The sequence below is a fragment of the Penaeus monodon genome, chromosome 29 (genome assembly GCF_015228065.2).
Source record: "Penaeus monodon isolate SGIC_2016 chromosome 29, NSTDA_Pmon_1, whole genome shotgun sequence".
In the NCBI taxonomy this organism is placed as follows: domain Eukaryota; kingdom Metazoa; phylum Arthropoda; class Malacostraca; order Decapoda; family Penaeidae; genus Penaeus; species Penaeus monodon.
Genome location: NC_051414.1, coordinates 20,155,690 through 20,155,910, shown reverse-complemented (window position 1 = coordinate 20,155,910; position 221 = coordinate 20,155,690). Strand labels below are relative to the sequence as shown.

The following is a 221-nucleotide window of genomic DNA, read 5'->3' as shown; positions in this document are numbered from 1 at the left end:
ATAATAATAAAATATTCATAATAAAAAAATTTTTTTTTTTATTTAAAATAAATTATAATAATTTTTTTTTTTCAAAAATTTAAATATAATATTTTAAAAAATATATATTAAAATAAATTAAAAATAATATATTAATTAAAATAATTTACAATAAATTTAAAAAAAAAATTTTTTTTTTTATATAAAATATTTATATAAAATTTTATTCTTTTTAAAAAAAA

The 221-nt window shown here is 1.8% G+C and overlaps 1 protein-coding gene across 1 annotated transcript in view; it reads right to left on the bottom strand.

Annotated features, from left to right (window-relative positions):
* LOC119591999 (mitogen-activated protein kinase kinase kinase 4-like) overlaps window positions 1–221 on the bottom strand; it is a gene marked incomplete in the record, with an annotated part of 37,888 nt that overhangs the window by 14,214 nt on the left and 23,453 nt on the right.